This window comes from Elgaria multicarinata, chromosome 7 (genome assembly GCF_023053635.1).
Source record: "Elgaria multicarinata webbii isolate HBS135686 ecotype San Diego chromosome 7, rElgMul1.1.pri, whole genome shotgun sequence".
NCBI lineage: Eukaryota > Metazoa > Chordata > Lepidosauria > Squamata > Anguidae > Elgaria > Elgaria multicarinata.
Genome location: NC_086177.1, coordinates 24,498,047 through 24,520,669, shown reverse-complemented (window position 1 = coordinate 24,520,669; position 22,623 = coordinate 24,498,047).

The window sequence follows — 22,623 nt, the reverse complement described above, 5'->3', positions numbered from 1 at the left end:
AGTGCAATATTTGAACTTAAGGTGTCCTGTATAAAGATAAAGATATTCCAATGTTCTGGGTTAAAGATAAAGAACTAGGGCTGTGTTCCGCTTCGGTTCGGTTCGTAGAAGCAATAGCGGAGCAGCCTGATTTGCCTCCGCCAAAGGTGGAGATGGATCAGGTTGGGGGAGCTGTGGATTGAGACGAAGCAGCTTGAGACAAAGCGGATCCTTCGCCTCGATCCGGAGCTCTGAAAAAAAGGTAAGTGGGGGGAGGGGGTCTTACCTGCCTCCATCATGGTCCGGCGGCAGCTTCAACTGAGGCCCAGGCCTCAAACTGGGAGATCAGGCCACAGCCACGGCCTGCTCTTCCACTTTGAGGCCTCAGCCTCAGTTGAAGCTGCTGCTAGACTGTGACAGAGGCAGGTAAGTGCTGGGGGGAGGGGGGCCTTACCTGGCTCCACCACCTGCTGCCACGGTGGTCCGTGCGGTGGCGGATGGTGGAGCCAGGTAAGGGGGGAGGGGTACTTATTTGCCCCCCATTTTGTCCCCCCATTCCCACTTACCTGCCCTCCACTGTGGAGGCAAGTAAGTGGGGACGGGGGAGCAAAATGGTGGGCGAATCATGATCCGACCCTTTGGATCTCACTCCGGGATCCGATCCGGAGCGGGTCAGGGGAGGGTCAGATCGGTGCAAACCAGTCGGGCCCAATCCGAAAGTTCCGGATCGGGCCACGAAGCGGTTCGGGGGGCTGGTGCACAGCCCTATAAAGAACTATCAGAAGGAAAATCCGGGCCTTGGAATTGCTCATTCACAGTCCTGGACAGCAGAGTGAGCAGTCTTTACCTCTGTGGAGAGATGTCTTGTATTTTTATTTAAATTATAGTAACCTTGAGACATGAATTTGCATATGCAAATTATATGCAATCTCTGTCCTGTCTTTGGTTATACATTTTCTCTTTTTGATAACGCACAAGTGACCACCCTATCTGAGATCCATAGGAATTGCATTTTCTCCTGGCCCTATTCATTGAACCAGCAGACTCTGGAAACCATGGTTCCCATGCATTCAGGCATCAGTAGACATGATCAAGAGCTTGCAGGCCTTGAATGTTGCCAGAGATAGATAGACCCACCTCCGACTTGTTTCTCTGGGTGATCATCAAGCTGCCACTTCTGCTCACTCCCCCCAGACCTCCTATTGAGCCCCACCCCTTTCCAAACCATTTGCGAGCACCCAACAGCTGTTCTTCCCATCAGCAAGTCACCATTTTGCATAAAAACAGCAACATGTCTTTCCGTAAATCAAATCTTATGCAAATGGTGGGCATAAAGCATCCCGTTATGTAAGATTACAGGCTGGTGGCTCACATGGCTCGGGAATGATGGCTCACTGAGCAGGGTCCAGGAGGTCATGTGCGGGGGAGTCCACTGGACCCCCAAATGCAGTCAGGTGCTTGAACCATCCCTAGATGTAGCTATGTTGCCACAAGCTGCACCTAGCTATGCTTTCATATGCAAGTTTCATTCTTCCCCAGAGTGTTCCAGATGCCTATTTGTTGGGGCAAACATGTGTCTGGACCCATACCAGGGTGAAAACAGTTGGGCGGTAACAATTTGGAATGAAAAACCAGTTGAGAAGGAAAGGATTAAGCACTCCTTCCTACAGATGGACGAATCAGGGATGCTCAGGCTCAACAAGATTATCCATACTCCACTTCAGACCTTGGCTCCCTCACTCCAGTTTTCATTTGCAAACTATTCTTTCTCTTTGTTCGAATGAGGTAAGTGCACATTTTGAACAGGGGAAAGTGTGCATTCCCATGCATGTTGTTCAAAAGTGCACGTTTATGTGCACTATCCAGTAGTGGACATTTCCACACACATCAGGTTTTTTCTTTAAAGTTTATTAGGCTCTTTTTTTTTTTAGACAGCAAATGAACACCAACCAGTTTTCCCAACAGGTGCATTTCCGTGCACACTGTTCAAGAGTGCACATTTCTGTGTATATTGTTCAAATCTGTGCATATCTGTACACATTGCTCAAATATTCCTCCTATTGACTAAAATGTGAAAATGCATTAATTTTTCAAATGCAATTGCAAGTTCAGGAGTAAGGCTGCCACTGTAAAGAAATTTCAATGGTTGGGGAACTGAACTGAAATTCTCATACATTCCGATCTTTCTGATAAAGAAATCCTCCCCTCAAGCATCTCTCGTTTATGTAAAGCAGCCTTTCTTCCATGCATTTACCCTAAACACTAACCTTTAAATACACATGGAGTAGAACAGTATTTTTCTAATAATAATCTTCTCATTATTCAGATGCTACAACAGCAGAGAAACTCATCTGGAAGGTCGACGAGTCACATTCAGTCTATCATTTATCATTAGGGATGTTTGTCAAAGTGCGGAACAAATAAATACTAATAATTTATTTTCAGTGTGCTTGGTAAAACATTAATTATTTGCCGCAATTAGGGCACCCTAATGAGCAACAAATATTAATTCATCTAACAAAGTTCACTTTTATTTTAGATGCTCACTGAGGTAATTAGTAAACTTGCTTCATTCATTAACAGTTCAAATCTCATTAAAATGCAAATGGCTGGGAAAGGGTTTTTTGTGTATTAGAGGGTATATATTGACATTCATCATGTTACACAATTCTGGTCCTAATTAATTATTTTTTAAAAAGAAACCTGTAAATTGCCATGTGCTTTTGCAGCAGTTGCTGCTGATAGGTGTCACTTCATACTGTGCATTGGAAAACTATGGCCATGGCTAGATCAGGCCTATATCCTGGGCTCATCCCAGGGTCATCCCTGGCTGATCCCTGGATCCCCTGTGTGTCATTTACATGAACAGGGATGACCCCGGGACAATCCCAGGATATAGGCCTGCTCTAGCCATGACCCATGAGAGGTTGTTCTTTGCCTTCCCTCTCATTTGCCCATTCTGCTGTTAAAACCTATTGGCTCAGCTGTGGATATGACCTGAAACCACAGCCAATTGGATAAAGTGGCAGTGTGGGCAAGTGATGCTGAGAACAGTGGTGACAAAGGAGAAGGGGGGAAATCAGAGGAAGGAACTTTGACAGCCAGGTGAGCAAGGGGCTGTGCAACAACATTCAAACAATGTGATTAAGGTCTATTGGGACAATGGGCTACTTTTGAAACAAACTTCAAATTTAGAAAACATTTTCTAAAGATTTTTGAGTAGGGCACAACTATTGCATAGAAGGTATGCATGTGCTTGTTCAGTTTCATAAAATAGTATCTGTATCAGTGTTTTCAAAGGCCCAAAGGACTTTATATGCATTCACAATCTGTAACTCTTATACAAACCTTGTAAGGTAGTCGGTATTATCTCCCATGATGCAGGTGGGGGTGGAGGAAACAGAGGCTGTGAGAGAGCGAAAATGGATTTGCTACACTCACCAGGTGAATTCATGGCAGAAGTGGTTTGCATTTGCAGAGACTAGATTTGAACTGAGGACTTCCTGATTTGCAGTTCAGCTACTATGCTCCATGGTCAATGAAGAAGGGCTATGCACCACTTCGTCTCTGACTCTGAATCCTGAGTCAAAGGCCTTAGCTAGACCTAAGGTTTATACCCAGGATCATCCCGAGGTCATTCCTGTTCATGTAAATGACACACACGGGATCCCGGGAGCAGGCAGGGACGACCCCAGGACGATCCCAGGATAAAACTTAGGTCTAGCTAAGGCCGAAGTGTGATGATTCATGCCTAGATTTCCTAGATCCGGATCTGAAGTGAGCGGGTTGGCTCCGAATTGGCCTATGAAGCATGTTGGAGGGTCTGCACACAGAGCTCTACTTTCTATGATGACCAGGAGCAATGGGATGGGTTTAGAAAATATTCTTTAAACAAAAAAACTACAGTTTACAAAACCTTGATAAGGCTCTACAGTTTTCTACCAAGCACCAAAAAAGCAGGGAAATGGGTGTTAAGGCTCACAAACCTTAACACCACATCCTCCCGAAGGAGGCAGAGAGTGCCAGTGAAATTCTCATTCTCCCCAAGCAGGTACACCATGAGGACAGGATGGAGAATATGATAAGCAGAGATGACTGTGGGGTTGTGGAAAACTGATAATGAACAACTTAGGGCCACCAACTTCTCTTTTTTGTTTAGAGCAGCCCTTCCCCAACCTGGTGCCGTCCAAAGGTGTTGGACTCCCATCATTGCAAGTCAGTATGTCCCATGGTCAGGAATGCTGCGAGAGAAAGAGAGAGGGAGATGCTACTGAGCATGTGTCACACTATGCCTCAGAATGGCCACCGTATTCATTATAATGGGATAAATAAATATTAATTAAAACTCAAGTAAAGGGAATTAAAAAAGTTATTCCACCAACTACCATGAAGGAGGAAGAAGACACCACCACTGGATTAATTAATAAGGCTGTAATTACTTCACAAATCTAGAGCACAAATCCTCGCCAGCCCTTTCTCAGCAATCACTGTGAGCAAGAGAGATTTCTTTTCCTTTTCTACTTTAAACTGCCCTCCTTCCCTCAATCTTTAACCAATCATCTTGAAATGTTCAGGATATGTCAAACCAACATTTCTTTCTGACACATGTAAATTTCAGGAAGATTGGTGAAACGTTTTAATTTTTTATGAATGTTATGAGGCAGTGGCACGGCTGTGCTGCCTTAAATCCCAACAATATTCCATGGTGCATTTGTTTACTTCCTCCACTATAAATTAATGGCTCCTATAGGCCATTGAACAATTCAGGTCCTACCCTGATGTCTTGCCCGCAGCATTTTCCATGCTTAAAGGGAATCCTATACAATTTTAAAGTCTTTGAATCTTCACCCACCCCCCAATATATTTAGGAAAGCCCCTGCCAAAGGAAGTGAGGCAGGTGGCTACTAGGAGGAGGGCTTTCTCCACTGTGGCACCCCAGCTATGGAATGAGCTCCCCAGAGAAGTCCACCTGGCACCTACACTGTACTCCTTTCATCGCCTGCTGAAGACCTTTTTATTCTCTCAGTATTTTAACACTTAATTTTAACTTAAATTTAATTTTTACTGTTTTAACTCAGTATTTTAACCTTATATCAATTTTTGCTGCATGGCTTTATCCTGGTTGTGCTTTTTATACTGTATTTTGTATTTGTTATTATTAATATTATTATTTATTATTATTATTATTTATTTATATAGCACCATCAATGTACATGGTGCTGTACAGAGTAAAACAGTAAATAGCAAGGCCCTGCCGCATAGGCTTAAACTGTTGATTGTTTTATTATAGTTTTAAGTTTTGTGAACAAAGAGAGCTTTGGCTATTGGGCAGTATAAAAATGTAATAAATAAATAAATAAATAGCCATTCTAATTATTTGGTTTAAGAGAATAACAAAACTTTCTCATTCTGAGGAGCCAATAATCATGGCACTGAAGGACAAAACAACTGGCAAATATATTTTGTTAACTTTAATGAAACACAAAGAACTCTTATACAAGATATATTTTGTTTGTTTGTTTACTGGTCAATAAATAGTTTGTATACTTGCTTTGTTTTAATCCCCTGGGAGGGGGGGTGAAATTGGTGGAAGGACTTGTTTGAAAACAAACAGCAAAAAATAATTCCTCACTTCAACATATTTTTATAACCAGGGAAAGATTTAAATTGAATTCCAATCATTGTGGCTGGAAGAATTTCTGAGTTTTTCTTCCTCTAGCTGCAGTATGAGGGAGATTATTATCTCTCACTATCTATTTGAATAACCACCATGACTCCTTTTACCTTAAGCACAAAGAAGAAAGTAGATAAAGTCAACAAAATCTGAATACACAATAGCTTTAAGAAAACTGTTTTTAAATCCTGACTAAGCTGTTGTTGCACATTCTTTTGATTCTCTGCATAGAAGAAACTCTGTCAGCATTGCACTTTTGTCAAGGAAAAGTTGTAGGTAACCTGGCCTCAGGACATGCTGACAGTTTCATTTGCATTCAAATATCTATGTCAATTGTTTGTTTATTATTTGTATTTAAAAGACACCAATAAAACAGGTTCTCTAGGCAGCGTGGAATTATTATTATTATTATTATTATTATTATTATTATTATTATTATTATTATTATTTTAAAGACAACAATACAGTACAAAGGGCTAAAACCCAACAGTAAAACCATCACAATAAAAATAGAATTAAAATACAATTCAAAGCCATCCCGATAAAAAGTAGTAAAAATAATAATGAGGCAATAAAAACAGCCGAGAACTAAAATAAAATAAGAGTGAAAACCACCAACATGTAATAAGGATTAAAACAAAAGATCCTAAAGGCCTGGAAGTCCCAAAAATAAAGTCTACACCTGGCAACAGAAAGAAAAAAAATGTTGGCAACAGGTGATTTTCTCTGGGGAGAGTGGTCCATAACCAGACAGGGTGTGTGTGTGTGTGTGTTGGATGTGTTACTTGGTACAGTCAAAGCAAATAGTATCATTCCAATCTAGGGATGGGGGAATGGCAATTTCCGAGTACGTAGAGGGCTAATCTACACCTGCAGCTCTTTTGCTATGGAAGAAGGCTGCTTCTGAATGTTCCCTGCTTCCACGGTTGCCGCTCACAGGGCACACACACCTGATGTTTACCGCAGTTTCAGGAGTGCTGTTCTGGGAGCATGTGTGCCCATTACGGCACTTCTGCATGTGTATCAAAAGAAGTGGGTGGCACTAGGCAGATGGCTAGGGGGCGCAGGTTTTTTTTGAATGACTCGTGAGCCATGCGCATGAGCACAGACATGCAGCAACGTCTGGGGTGATATGAAGTCCGTCGACTATGCGCTCCTGCGTAGAGCTCTAGTTGCATTAAAAAACAAAACAAAGACACTTGGTGGTGAATCACACCAAAACCCATCCAAAAACGTGGTGGGAATTGGGGGCAGGTCCACTTCCACACCCCTCCAGTACCCATGGGCACACCCCTCACTTCTGATTGGCTGTTTGCTGAGCCCGGAATTTGCGATGAACAGCAATGACCTTGCTGGGGGGGGGGGAGAGAAACACTACACAGGTACTTCAGAATGGAAGTGAGAGAGCAGGAGTGGATCTACACAGATATATGTTACATCTTATTTTGAGTCAGTAAACGTATTATTTTTTTAACGATTTTAAACATCTCCGGGGACTTGTATTTATTAATACGTTTCTTACTGTTGTCTTGTCCGGTAGGTATGTGCTGATCTGGGCCACACAATGTATTTTTATCGTTGTTTTCTCAAGTCCCCGTCTGCTGTTTGTTCCTCCCACTTCCTCTTTTCTTCCATTGCCCCTCCTCCGTAGGCTGTGTTTTTTCTGCAGCTGCGTTAAAATTCAAACTGTTTGGGCAGGATAGTTGCATTGTTCTTTGCATAGGTAGTACACAATGGCTGGCAAACTAGTTCCCAGTGGGACATCTAAACTAATGGAATGTATTGCTTTCACAATACATTCTATGTTAGCATTGCTGAATGGTTTAGAAATTGTTGAGCAGGATCTTTTGCTCAATATCCTGCATGGAACTGCATGCAAAGACAAACACGAGGCAAGAATGTGCAAAAATGGCTGCAATTTTGGGCGCGGAAAGAAAAGGAACACGCCCCTAGGAAGCTTATTGGCTTTTAAAAAAAATGGGGGGGGGGAGAATGCTTAGGAATGATACAATTGGTGACATAAGACATCATACTACGAGTTATAAGAATAACATCACAAAATATTACGACAGGAAGGGTAAGCGATAAAACGATACAAGCCAAGTGTCATGTGGCGGAATACGACGGAAAACACAATTTAAAACGTTTATAAGTGGTTTATCCACTTATGTGTAGATCTGCTCCAGGAAAAACCATGACAAAATCAGTCAGGGATGTTCCAGGAAAACTGAGAGGTGGAGCTGAGATCACCACGGGAGCAGGTGAACGTCATGTCCCCTGCTAGTGATGACTGTGATAAAATCCTGCAATAAACGGCTTATGTAGACTCCTCCAGAGAGTCTTCTTTCTCCACTGTCATGCTGCTTTTGCCTCATTCTCCATCGTGAAGGAAAGTGTGTGTTTTGTATTTGTTTTAACAGGAAAAGTGCACAACTTAGAACAACTTAGAAATATGTGCACACGCCCACACACCCGTAAGTGTAAAAATGCATCCTGGTTGGAAAAAAAAATCACATTTTAAAGTGCATTTTTCAAAAAAGTAAACATTTTCTGAACGTCATCAAAAGCTCAAGAATGTGGGGAACTTTCCCGGTAATCACATTCACATTCATGTTTGTGGTTGTGAGTGGGACATTTCTGTCAGTTTTCAGAATGTGAACAAAATGTTCATAGTCCCTATCGGGGACATGTATGTGTGTCCTTAGGTGAATGAGTAACTGGGCACCCAGTGCTGTGACTATAATTGCTAAACCTGATTCAGTAGCAGGTAGGGATGTACAAACCTTCCCCAAAATATGGTCCAGGGGTGGGTGGGTTCAGAGAGAAATCTGATCCTCTTGGGGCCTAGTGGGTGTTCCTGAAGCCCCTGGAACATCCTCTGGATTCAGTGTGCCTTTTTGTTGGTGAATGGGGGAAATAAAGAAAGGAGATATGTGTATATGGTATAAAATCCAGGCCACATTTATTGAAAAACTGCGAAGGGGAAATTCCTGAGTGGGCGTCTCATCTATGCCAGTTCTGCGAGCAGAGGCATGGCATTATTTGGTCAGAATCTGGCTGCTGTCAGACCTAGCCCTGATACCTGATCTGGCTGGAGTCATGATTTGCAGCCAGAGATCCCAGTCCTGGAGGTTCTAGAGAAGAGTGCCATCAAAGGCTGCCCACATAATGAATGCTTCATCACAGGCTAGCCAAGTCCCATCCTCATACTCTGTGTAGGCCCTATAAATGATGTATTTAGTCAGGGATACACACAGGTTCTGAAATTTCTGTCGGAGAATGCCCATGGGGGTAATATTACTATGAGTGTTGAAATTATGTATGTTCTGAGCACTCATCTAGTTTGCCTTGCATTATGGGATGGGAAGGGGGAGATTTCCAATTATTTACATAACACACACACACACACACTCCCTCAAAGGGTTACCTCCTATTACTTCTATTGCTTAGGAAACTTGTGTTCCTGTTTGGTGGTACAATTTGGAATCAAGAATAGTAGGGGGATGTGTGGACAGATATGTACTAAACTGAAATGCAGCTATTCACTCCTTATGCACTGACCTCAGCATTCAGAGTTCAGCAAATCTCTTCTTTTCCTACCTGTGATGATTACATTGCCAACTTCCCCTTCTTTATAGGTGCAGTTTCTCATTTTACATGTGGCAGATAAATTTTGTCCATAATGATATACTCAATTAGATCTCTTATTTCTGGAGTGTAATTCTTGACTATTGGCATATTACTTTAAAATAGAATGCTGTTAGCTTTCCTTGGCCAAGCAGGATGGAGAGAGAAGAATTACTACCATTGTAAATTATTAGTGAGGTTGTACAGGGGGATATAAATTGCCTTGTATATAAATTTTACTATTATAGAGAGATAACGTTCAGTTTAGTATCAATAAAATTGATCGTGTGTTCTCCCCCTTTGGCAGAAGGCAAGGAGCAATAACTCCCATTATGACATCAGTATGAATGGGATTGCACCCTCCGTAATTGGGCAAGCCCAATTCAGGCTATAGGTACCTGCGTCTCTATGCTTTGCAACTCTTTCATTGCTTGGATAACTCATGCTGCCTTTCATCTCTGTAGCCTTAAACACCGCAACACCAGCCACAATCAAATTCCTGGAGGGTGGAGTTAAAAGCATGAGATGCAAAGTAGAACTTAAAAGGATGGTGATCCAAGAAGGAGTTAATGGGAATTTCAGAAAGGGTTGGGGAAGATCCAAGTCTCTCCCTTCTCTCTCTCTCTCTCTCTCTCTCTCTCTCTCTCTCTCTCTCTCTCTCTCTCTCTGTTTTCTTTACTTTGTAGCACTGTTACTTTCTCATTGACGACTACTGTTCAAGACACACAAGCACACTTAAACCAGTAGCCCAGAAGCAGAGGATCATTTGTGCCAATGCTCAGCCTGAGTGAGGGATGGACAACTCACTCTATTTCTGGTCAGGATCACTGGAAGAATTCCCCATGATTCTAATTTCTTTGTGATGTTGTGCATGCTTCTCCTGGCACCATCTAGGGTTCTAGTGGCTTGCCATTAACTACAGTAGGGACATGCTGAAATTAATCCAATGTTAACAGTGAGCCAACATCCCACCCATTTTTGCAGGGTTATTCATCTCCTCTCCCTTGGTAAACTGGGGAAGGTTTGGTTGCTTTTAGAAGGTAGAAGACATTTCTAAGCATTTGGTGGGGTGGGGTGGGTGGTGCTCACCTTACTTTACAAATGAGGTAGACACTGGGGCTAGGGGAAGAGTCTATTTTTCATTTTATATATATTAAAAGTCTAGCAACACTCGTGAACAAAACCATCCAAGTTCCTCTTCCTGACACTACCATGGATCCACATCTGTAAAAACAAGACCTGCAACATGCAACACACACACCTCTCAGGCATTTCATCTGGTCCGTCTCCAATTTGGAAGGGATTTCCTTTCTTCCTGGGAATGTCCAAAAAATATCAGCCCTGCTCTAATTAAAGTAGCACCTGGTCTCCTATTGTATCCAAAATGGATACAATTAAGATAAGGCTTTGACTCCAGTTCGATCAAAAATGGTTTCAAGTGGGATAGGTCCTGTAGAACCAAAAACCAAAGGGGGGAAGCACCTAAAACAGGTGAAAAGAAGGAAAAAACAGGTTCTCAGGATGCAAAGGATGTATTGATACAAAGCCCAACCCGTTTCAGCCTGTGTCTTTTCAAAAGGCCTTCCGGGGGTTGTAGGAAGAAGTCTGCAGATTTTCCTCTAACACTGGGCTGCCAATGAGTATTAGATAATGCAGCCCTTATTCTTACAACCCTCTGAAGAAGGCCTTTTGGAAAAACACAGGCCGAAACACATTGGGCTTTGTATCAATAAATCCTTTGCATCCTGAGAATGTGTTTCTCCCTTCTTTTCACCTGGGAAAGGGCCTGTGTCTGATGCTGCTGAGGGCGGAGGGGAGGGGGGGGGGAGATACCAGGAAACAGGTACCCAAACTCTTCCTATTTAGGATTCTGCTCCATCCTTAGTAAAAACTCATGAAAAGGAGGGGATAATCAGGAAGTAAGTACAGTTTCTGTAGATATGTCTTTCTTTTTCCCAAATCACTGAAGAGTTTCTCTATTACCTCACAGAGCTCATCCGTCTTTGCTTCATTGAATACACACAATGAATTCATACCAAGTAAATCAGCATGAAGCGTCTGGTTATTTTAAGAAGGATTTATTTTACCTACCTATAGCACAGAAATTATCTTCCCCACACCTTCACCTCCGTTGGTTTGAATTCCAACGTCCGTAAGGAAAAATAATAGCCTGTGCAAATCTCTCAACCATCTTCAATATTTAATTTCTATCATTAGCCCATGCTTTCCTTTCATTAATGTGTGTAATATAGAGTCAGCCCTTTTGAATGGCAAAAAAAAAGTGTGTGTGTTGGGGGGGGGGGGGACTCCTCACTTCAAATGGTAAACTGAGAGCAGTCAAAGAAATGATTGGTAGGTTTCATCAGCCTACATTCTTCTGTGATTTATATTCTTGTCTCCTGAATAATTCAGTTTAGGTGACAATATCTCAAAGCAGTCATACTGAAGGCACTTCTTCTTCTTCTTCTTCTTCTTCTTCTTCTTCTTCTTCTTCTTCTTCTTCTTCTTCTCCTCCTCCTCCCTCCCTCCCCTCTCTCTCTCTCTCTCTTATATATAATAAAGTAATATATTCTTACTTTCAAGAATATAGGAAAAAATAATAATGTTGAGATTACTGTTCCGTGCTCTCCTGAGCGTTTCTAAGCTTCATGGCCAATTTTTAAAAGGGTCACTTTAGCAGTAAGGAGAAGGTACAGTAAACCTATGAGCTGCATCCCAATGAACTAGTTGAGGTGAACCACAGAACTTATTTATTATTTTATTCATTTCTAATCCATAGGGCAGAGTCATCAGTGTTGTGGCCAGCATCACGTGGCACCTCCCTACTTTACTTGCATGCACTGAAAGCAGTGAGTCTGTGGGCTGTGGCTAGTTGGGGAGGAGGACTATCACAGATGGAACACAGCTGCCCTGGCTCTTAGTGAGAGCCCTTTAAAAGGGGTTCCAAAGGAGTAGAAAAAGAAAGCAAGATGGAAAGAATGGGGATATGAAGCAAGCCAGTAAGCTTACCCTCTCTCACTTGCAAGAACCTGGCACTACGGGCCAAATACTCACTATGGCCATTTCTACTCCAGCCTGGTGTAGAGGGAGGGAGTGGGGAGGATCTCACAATATCCTGATTGTGAGATCCTCCCCTTAGTCTAAATGTGGGCACGACATCCCGGGAGGAAGGAGGGTGTCGTGCCCGCCATATATTTTTTTAAAGGAACTGAGCGCACGTGCGTTCCAACAAAAAGTGAGTTTTTTAAAAAAAAAAAATCCCCGACCCCTCTCCCCCCACCCTGGTTCATTCCCTCTACTGATCCCAACTGATCCCTCACGGGGAGGAGGAAAGAAGCTGGGACAGAGAGCCACACCTCCCATGGTCTCGGGACGATCCCGAGACTTCAGGAAGAACTGGATTTTTCCTGGGAGTACTTATCCCTTGGAGAACCCATCCTTGTCCCTCCTTCCTCCTGGGAGTCCCTGTGCATCATTTGGATGCACACGGACTTGGCTGCGATCAGCCTGCATTTTTGGGCTGGTGTAGAAATGGCCTATGTTAAATGTGTAGCATGTAGCTGATCCTAACTCTCTCTCTTTTTAAAAAAATTAGTGTAACTGTGTAAGATCCTGAGCTGGATGGGGATCACCATGTGTAGGGGGTTAAACCTTCCCACCCAGCTGCTTTGCTCTCCTAAATTCACTCCCCACACACACAAGGGAGAGAGAGAGAGAGAGAGAGAGACTCCATTGGTGCCAATGAAGTTCTGTTTTCTTTAGACATCCTACCCCACACATGGGCAGGAGACAAATTATGATAGGGGGAGGGTGTTGCTGAGTGGAAAGATTCAACCGCCCTCCCTGTACATGGTGGTCCAGATTTGGAACAACTTCTAGAGAGCAGCTGAAGGCCCCATCCCACAAAATGAGAATGCAACCCTTGGGTCCAAAAAAGTTGCCCAATGTCTAAATGCTCAAATATGGATATAAATCCACACTTTATATGAAATTCCAGATAGAAATATTGGCTCTTCTGCTCTGTTCTATTGAACATAGACATCTTTGAACATGCAAATAGGTAACTGCACACAAAGATTAAGAGGCCTGCCTTGTCAGCAGAAACTGCTCCAATATGCAATGTGAAGAGTGCCATTAATATACACACACATCTACCCAGTTGTATCTACGAATACTGCAAATCCAGCAGAAAACTGCCATGCAATAACTCCAGATCAACTTTGTTTCTTATAGTTAAAATGTTGCCATTGTAAAAGAAGCCAGAAAAGGGCAGCAGTATGGGATATGAGCTCAAATTTATGAGATAACATCACCCATAAAAGTCGCACAGTAATGTTGTACATAAATCATTTCTTCTAAACCATGGCCCAGAAAGAAAATGAATGCATTTTTTTCCTGAAAATGCAATTACAGGAACAAATATATAAAACATATATTCTTCATGTAGGTAGAGGTGTTCTTTAATGTGGTTTTGTTATTTGTTTATTTATTTATTTTTAAACCTGAATCCTAATGTTATCCTGGTCAGGAATTGAAACCTGCTCCTTATGAATTGATAGTTGGTGTCAAACATGAGGCTACACGTCTATAAACTAGGAAATTGACACATATAACTGGGAAATTACTTTGCACGCTCTTATCCATTATACCACAGGCCAGTTGAACTGACATATTCCCAATTTATCAAACTTTTGTTTCTTGGATTTTCAGGCTGCAATTACCTGGGAGCCTAATGCAGCCTAATTCTGAGTAGGTATTTTATGTACAGTATTGTCCTGTAAATAAAAGTGGAATTGAAGATGCTTGCAATGCAAGCCTATCTACTCAGAAGGAAATCCCAGTGAATTCAATGTGAATTCAGTGCAAGACAACACAGCTTGAGGAAAGGAGTTCCACTTTCTTGTCCTGTTGTAGAAATGGTAGTTTCAGCTAGTTTTCTAGGCTGCACAATTAAGCGCTACCTTCCCTTTGCTCTAGCAGCCATTCCTGCTAGAGGAACATGTTTAGAGGGGGTGGACTGCCAGCATACTGTCCGTGGTGAGCAAATGAATGTTGCTGGAGAATGTGATGCCAACATATTTCAGTCAATATGCTCCCCTTGTCACAACTTCGCTGCTCCCCTTTCTCCTGTTTACATGATATACTTAACGGTGATCCGTGACAACCAACATGAAGAGGGGCTGTTAACATATTGAAAGACGTGCAATATGGCAAAGAGTTGGCACGAAGTTCCGACAAGGCGACGCCATCAGCAGCTGAATTGTTTACTCTAAATGCAACTGAAGGCGATTCAGCTGGGCACAAAGAAAACGGCTAATGCTGAAATTGGATTGTGTAACAATTCATTGAACAGGGCAATCATCAGCTGCAAGACTAGAACGCCATTTCCCAACTAAATTTCTTTAAAGCTGACGAGAATAGAGGCAATCTATATATATGCACACACGCATGCACGCACGCACACGTGCACACATGCACACACACGCACACGCACACACACACACTATCTATAGGTGAATTAAGAGATCCCTTGTCAAGTAGATATGGAAAAAGGATGGCATAGAAAGATCTAGATTTTGGCAGGATCAATAGAGTGCTTAAGTGCTGCTCTGCTAATTTCAATCTCCAAATTGTTTGTTTCTTTAGGGCTGAAAGAGCCAGTCAGATAATCATTACTACAATCTGGCAGCACAACGCTTATCCATGTCAGGATATAATCTATGAGAATGAATCACATTGCATAAATGGAACAGCAACCTTTTTCCCTACTTGCCTGGGCCATGGGCACACAGCAGAGGCACCAAAGGGTGGAAGGCACCAGTGACATGTATCAAGCCATCCCCAACCTGATGGTCTCCAGCTGTTTTGTACTACAATTCCCAGAATTCCAGACCACCACCCATGCTGACTGAGGTGGATAGGAGTTGAAGTCCAAAATATCTGGAAAGTGCCAGGGTCGGAAAGTCATGCTTTTCAGACAGGCATTTTCTTCCCCAGCACTGCACTTTTTTTATCATCACTATAACAGGTGGCACTACATTGATTATATCTATATATGGCCAGGAGATGTAGAGTTTTTTGGGTTGGTTTTTTAATATGGGTTAACTCAAGGGAATTTTGAATTCTAACGTGATTTTGCCAGCATAGATTTTTGGAATGGTAGGAGAGAGTTTGAGGAACATTGTATTGAGAAAACCCACAGATAAGAATATCTGATTAGAATGTGACTGTTTTCATCCCCATCATAGAAAACAGAATTTGCCCTCCGGAGAATTGTTATCTTTGGTTTGTACATTGCATTATTCTAAAGTTCAGGATTATTAATTGCAGGCTTTTCAGTTACAAACATGCCGCCTTGCTAGAGGGCACCTAAGGGATTCTGTGTGAAACAGAAGAATGAAGGTTCAATATCTGGACAGAAACATTCTCCTTCAGGAAATCAGCAACAACAGAAAACTGTATGCAGTAATCTTATACGTCTTTGGTCACGTTGGTAAGTCTTTATAGAGCAGCATATATAAATATTGGCATTGCTCAAGAATTTACCCAGATCTGAAATAAAGTGCTTTACTAAAAAATATTAAAGGTTGAAGAAGGGTTCCTCTTCCCCAAGTGGACATCATCACTGTGACAATTGTAAATATTTCAAATTTATCAACAAGAAGCAGTTCTTTTGCAGTCTTGTTGACCATGATATAAACCACATAGGCTTAGTCAATTCACCACCTATAGTGGTAATTATTTGTGCTGGGCCAAATCCTGCCCCCTATTTTTGGGAACATTCTCTTTCCCTGCAAAAAAAGGCATTGCTTTTCCTGATTCAGAGAATTTTCTCTGTGGGGACGGAGACAGGATTTCCACCTATGTTTTTTTAAGTGTAGCCGGTTGCTGAGGGCCCATATTCCTATTTCAGCAGTTCTAAGTGAATGCCTATTGGAGACCATGTGACCTCTCCCTCTCCAATAGGCATCCAGTAAGCACTCCTGAGCTCCTGAAAATGTGGGGGTGTTTTAAAAAGAAAATAAAAAGAAAGAAGGCCCTCACAACAACTGACTACATTTAAAAAGGTAACCTGTTCTCCCCAAGGAGAAAATTCTCACCTCTCCTAGCCTCTTCCGCCTGAGTTTTCGTTTTTCCTCCACCACTACAAAATGCTGAGAATGGAAGGGTCAAAATTTTCATCACTAGTAATTATTATGCAATTCATGTAACCAAATGTGAGGCACCGCAGCCCTGGAAAGATGGATAGTTGAACATTTAAAGTAGGGCTGTGCTCTCATTTTGTCTCATAGAAAAGATGTATGAACCTGATGTTACATTGCTATTGAGAAGACAGACACATTGGACACTTACTTTACATAGTACCCACTGGTAGTGATGGCCAAAATTGGTGTGTGCTCACCCTGCAAGCACTTGCCCCCCCCCCCACTGCAGTCCGCCCCCACAAACTTCCCTGGCTTCTGGCCCTTTTGCCCTGCTGCATTAACAGTGGCCACTGTTAATACAGCAGGAGGAAGTGCACAACTTCAAGAGGCTCCCAAAATTGCACATTTCCCCTGCTGCATTAATGGCAGCCCCCATTAATGCATCAAGGGTAAATGCACAATGTCAAGAAGCTCTGGAAATTGTGAGTCCCCTCCCCATGCCAATGGGGGCCTTAAAGGTTTTATTAAGTAAATGTTTCAATAGCATTAGACTGTATATAATTTTTAGTTGTGCTAATGGGAACCGTTTTGTAGCGCTGATAGCTATCTGTGTGCATGTGTGTTGGTTTTTCTCTCCATTGTGGCTGGGAAGGAAAAGGATGAACTTCTTTTCCCCACGCTGTGATTTTGATAACATTAGGGTTTCTTCATGCCTCTAAGTGATGAAAACAGCAGCAACCACAACCTGGAGATGTAGCTAGGGATGTCGGAGAAATCCACAGTGGAAGCAAAGGAGTTTGGATTGTTATGATTCCAACCTGGGGATTCCACGGTTGACCAGGCTTTCCCTTGTTGGACAGATTCTGTGGACTTGTGGGGGGGGGGGGAATTAACCTTCAGGAATTTTGCACAAATTTCACCGTAGAAAAATATGCTAACAAAACAAAACACCCTGGTCAAAACTGTGCATTTCCCCCATATGTTAAAGCATGAAAATGCACATTTTGGGGGGAATTTTGCACACACACAAATTCAGAAACTAAAATCAATCCAATTCAGTTGATGGGGTAGAGAGCAGATCAAAAGGTGCCTGACAACCTGCAAAACACCGACAGAATGGATTGTGCACAATGTGTACATCCCTACTTGCAGCTGCATAGTATGCATTAAGTATAACATGCAGGTTGGGTCCATATATTTCAGTCTTACTTATTGTTTTAGATGTTTTCTTCTTTCCACAGTGAATCGCTTCCTATTTTGTGGTAAATACAGAACCTTTGCAGAGGGTGTGTGTGATGTACTGTCTCAATTTATGACATTTTTTAATGCAATAAACATGGAGTGCCTTGCACAAGCTTACTGCTCAAAGCCACTCTGGGACTGAATATTGGATGGAGGCTGATGAGTTGCTTATCCTCTCCTGCAATATTTTCAGATCTCTGCAGTGTCTGTGAGGAGGTTCTGCTGTGGTGCATAAGCCAGTGGGGATAATAGAATTGTCAGATTAGGTAAATCCATTTTTTTTTAAAGAGCGATTTCTGTGGTTGAGAAGACGGCAGCAGCAGGGATGTCTACACCTGAGGTTAAGCCAGTGGTCCTGCTGGCCTTGAACACTGAACCTGAACAAGATTAGAAATAACAAGAGGGCTGATCCCAAAACAAACAAACAAAGAACAACCTGTGTTGCCTCTGTTATCTTATTGGTTCACCTACCTATTTTTTTTCAGTGCTAGGATAGAAAGAATTCAGTCATAGGGAAACGTGCGGAGGCTTGAATTGAATAGTATTAGTGATCTTCCAAAACATCCAGCTGTGGTAGAGCACTTGGACTGCAGGCAGAAGGTCCTAGGTTCCATCCCTGGGAGGGCTGAGAAAGAATCCTGCCTGAAACCCTGGAGAGCTATTGCTAGTCTGTGATGACACTACTACAGTAGGTGAACCAATGACCTCACAAATCATAAATGTTCCTAACACGATGTGGCAGTTAAGAGAGTTGTACATGTGCTTCAGAAGATGCCTAAACCCAGAACCACTACTTCTGAGGCCTTAGTTAGACCTGCCTTTTGTTCCACAACGGAGGAGGGAAGATTTCTCATTGTGATTAATGCAAGAGCCCTCCACCGTTTACATGTGAAGTGTGACGACCTCAGGAAGAGAGGCATTGCGCCCGCCATTTGTTTATTTTCAAAGAAGACGGAGCGCATGAACTAATTTAGTTTCCCCGCTCCCCCCACCCTAACCCCAATGGGTGCAGCACTCCTGAGGAGCATTGTGCCACATGCACGGAGCCGGGTCAAACCGCGGAAACATGCCACACGTTCCGCAGGCTCAGCCCGAGACCATGGAAAATGCAGGCCCAAAGGGGAGGGCTATATCCCGGGGCAAGGGAGGGATGATCCCTCCCTGATCCCGTGATCCCATCTGGATGCACAGGGACGATCCCAGGGTTCACCCTGGGATAGAGCCTGGTCTAGCTGAGGCCTGAGTAATCTGGGCTTTGGCTGAGATTGTGGATGGCTGCTCACAAAGCTTTGGGTCTGTTGTTGTTGATTTGAAGGATGCCAATGGGTTCAGACTGTCTGGTTATGTTTCCCCTCCAAGCACCCCATTAAAGAAAGAGGGGTGACAGGAAAGGGGATGCAATTTTGTGACAGCAGTCTCTAGCTTCTAACAAAGGAATCTTTTTACTTGGGCTCTTGTTTTTTATGGGATGGATGTAGAAGGAACATATCAGTTGGTCAATTGAGCAGATAACATCATAACTTCCTAACCCCTGCACCTATACTTCTGAAATGTTATGGGCTACTTACCTGGGGGCGCACCTCTATGATGCAAACAGTTTTCATACAAAAACCCCTCCAAAAACAATGGGTAGGTGAATCCCTATCTTATTCCAACCTTTAAAAACACAAAACCTGTCTAAAATTTGGCAGGCTTCGTCTCCTGAGAAACGGCAGCTATGCCTCTAAGTTTCATCTCATTTGGTCAATAAATGAAGGAATAAATAGAAAGGTATATGTGCCCTGACCAAAAGAAAGTAAATGTGCATAGTAGAGAAATCCCTGAACTATTTGCCTGATTTTGGCAGAAGTCAACAAGTCAGGGTTCCGATGCTTGGCAATTTCATCCAATTCTGTCACAAAAGTTAAAAAAAAGAGGAAGGAACAGAATTAACAGAAGTGTGTTCACTTCTTCATGTAAGTCAATGGTACACATATGAAGTTTTGGGTTTTCTTAAGGAAGGGCCTTGCTAGACCCTGCCGGATAAGCCGGCAGGGAGGTGGGGCGATGGCGCGTTAACTTTAGCGCGCGCCGCCCCGCCTCCTAGACGGCCGACGCGCAGGGATGCCGGAAGCCCTGCAGCGTCGGCCATTTTTTTTGTTGTTGTTGTTAAAGGGGCCACGTGCGCCCCGAAGACTGCGGACAAGGTAAGGGTTTTTTTTAAAATTAAGCCCCCTGCCCCCTCTTTCCCTGCCCTCCCTCCCCCTCTCCCGTGTTGCCCTGTGCCAGCCCTCCCTCCCCCTCATCGCTTTGTGCCAGCCCTCCCTCCCCCTCTCCCGTGTCGCCCCCCGGGATCCCCCCACTGGCCCGATGGGCACAGCGCTCAGCGCTGTGCCCAGTCCGTGGCTTTTTGCGGCTACTCGTGAGTAAGCGAGTAGCTGCAAAAAGCCATGGAAGTCGCTAGACTTTCCGCAGCCCCGGCCTCAGGCTGGAGCTGCGGAAAAGGTGCGCCATAAGCGACTTCGCTTATGGCGCGTTAAGGGAGGCTTTAGCGCAGCCTGGGGCCGGATTCCCCTGTGCGTCATGTGGACGCACAGCAGGGAAACCGGCCCTCGAAGCGCAGTAAGGCCTCGTCTAGCAAGGCCTGAAGACTCCCTTTCTGACCAGAGGTGAAGCAGGTCACTCCCAAAGTGGTTCAAGTCCAATGAATCCACTTTTTGATGCATCAAAGTGGGGTCCAAACCCATCAAGATTTTGGTGCACATGCCTAGTGGCAGTGCATGCTGAACAAACAATTGCTTGTCAATGTGTCTTATACTTGTTAACGTCAGCAGGAAGGCAAAGCCTCCATTCCTTATTCACTTCCTTCACAAGATTGATAATCCTCTGCACATATTATTACATTCCATTTTTGCTGTTTTGCCTGTTTACTGCAACTATGTATTACCATCTGTCTGCACAAACTAATTTATTCTCCCTTACTGCTGGGCCCTTTCACACCAGTTCCAAGAGTGGAACAATTTACTGATTGCCTAGCAGTTCTTCAGAATACTCACTAATCCAGAAGTACTTGAGTGGCACCCTGGGTGATTGCTATGTAACCACCAAATGTTTTACCTTCAAGGAACTCTTTTCACATCATTGAGGCTGCTGAAGGATTCCTGTATATCTGTCTCAGAAGCCATATTTGTTGCAAAGGGTTCTAAAGTGTGTTCTTATATACACTTGTACCATGCAGACTTTTTGGACCTCACTGTCATCCTGCATGCATTAAGCCCTGGTTTTGATGAACACCAGAGCCCCCTCCATGTATTACTTGCATAAAGGGCCAGCCATTTTCAATAAGCAGTGCAAAGCTATCCATCTCTCCATTGGCATGGTCATCTGAGAAGGAGAAGCCTTCACATTGGGCCTGTTCAGAAGACACATTAAACCCTGCTGGTTAAGGCTTTTGGTTAAGCAGCAGGGTTTAAGGTGTCCTGTGTGATGTGTTTTTGCTAAACCCTGCTCAGTTACTAACCAGTTAGACCGTCTGCAGAAGGGTTAGCAGCTCTAACGGTGGCTTAAGGTGTTGTGTGAGACAGTATGGCTTGTGGTTAGTGCTAACCCCATAGAACCACAGTATCACTAACCACAGAGCCTGAAGTGTCATCTGAACAGGCCCACTGAGATTTCAAGACAGTGTTTCCCTGGATTCTGGAACCCAGGGTAACCACCTCAGATATCCACACAAATGCATGGGTTGGTGAGCCATGGGATGTGGGGACATGGACAATGTTGTTGTTGTTGCTGCTTTATATCCCACCTTTTCCCCAATACTGGGACTCAAGTCGGCTTTACAAATTAAAAAAAATTGTACTGTAGTTTACCCCTTCAAAGGGCCAGCCCAACCATTAGACAAAGGCCATAGCTAGACCTAAGGTTTATCCCTGGATCGTCCAGGGGTCAAACCTGTTCATCTAGGGGCCTTGCTAGACCTACCTTTGAATCCGGCCTTCAGGCGCAGCGAGCCCATGCTACAATTAGCACGGGCCGTCGCGCCTATCCAGATGTCAGATGTGACGGGGAAAGGAAAGCCCTGTCGCGTCGCCCATTTTTTAAAAACCTTAAAGGGGCCATGTGCGCAGGAGCGCACCAACGAAAAGGTAAGTGTTTTTTTTTAAAAAAAATAAAGGGTTCCCCACTCCCCCCGATTTCCCCCCACAATGTCTGAGGCCCCCCGCTCACCCACTTGCTCGCCCGTTTGCTCACCCGCTCGCCAGGCCTGATGCCCTCTCCGCCCCCTCCGGCCGTGATCTCTCCACCCTGGCGCCACTCTTCCCCCATCTCTCCTGCCAGGTCTGCTCTATGGAGCACTGTGCCCAGTGCGCGGCTTCTCCCGGCTACTCGTGAGTAAGTGAGCAGCTGGGAAAAGCTGCAGAACCTGCTAGACTTTCCGCAGCCCCATTCTCAGACCGGGGCTGCAGAAAAACCGGCCCAAAAGTGGTGCAGGTTATCCCGGGCCAAGGGAGGGTTTAGCCTGGCCTGACCCCGGGATCCCCTGTGCGTCATCTGCATGCACAGCAGGAGCCCAGGCCTCGCACCGGGCTAAACTCTCATCTAGGAAGGCCTTTGGTGGCACACAGGGGATCCAGTGCTCAGGCAGGGGGTGAACCCTGGATGATCCCAGGATAAACCTTAGGTCTAGCTGTGGCCAAAGTGAGTCAGGCAGCAGATTTTGGGTAAAAGGTCAGCAAATTGTGAGTTAATTTGTTATTATTGCATTTTTACTGTGTAGGAAGAGGAGTTTGTGGTATTTTCTGCCTCATGTGGCAAAATAACTTGGTTGGTTTTGAGTACTATGTACCTTGATGGGGTGGGGGAAGAACACACCACTTGCTCTGCCTGAGGCAGCAAAATGTCATGGGCTGGCCCTGGACCTTCACATGAGTAATGAGTGGAATCAGAAGTGGTAAACCTATGCTGGCTGACACAACT